The following is a 269-nucleotide window of genomic DNA, read 5'->3' as shown; positions in this document are numbered from 1 at the left end:
ATGTGCCTGCCTAGATAGTGTGCCTGCCTAGTGTGCCTGCTTAGTTAGTGTGCCTGCCTAGTTAGTTAATGTGCCTGCCTAGATAGTGTGCCTGCTTAGCGTGCCTGCTTAGTTAGTGTGCCTGCCTAGCGTGCCTGCCTAGTTAGTGTGCCTACCTAGTTAGTGTGCCTGCCTAGTTAGTGTGCCTGCCTAACGTGCCTGCCTAGTTAGTGTGCCTGCCTAGTTAGTGTGCCTGCCTAGATAGTGTGCCTGCCTAGATAGTGTGCCTG

The 269-nt window shown here is 53.2% G+C and overlaps 1 protein-coding gene across 1 annotated transcript in view; it reads left to right on the top strand.

The window, feature by feature from the left end:
- The window catches only part of Brms1l (BRMS1 like transcriptional repressor), a 37082-nt gene that overhangs the window by 28918 nt on the left and 7895 nt on the right, over positions 1 to 269 (top strand). The window lies entirely within an intron of this gene.

The sequence above is a fragment of the Microtus ochrogaster genome, chromosome 1, assembly GCF_000317375.1.
Source record: "Microtus ochrogaster isolate Prairie Vole_2 chromosome 1, MicOch1.0, whole genome shotgun sequence".
NCBI lineage: Eukaryota > Metazoa > Chordata > Mammalia > Rodentia > Cricetidae > Microtus > Microtus ochrogaster.
This window is presented reverse-complemented; position numbering and strand designations above follow the sequence as displayed.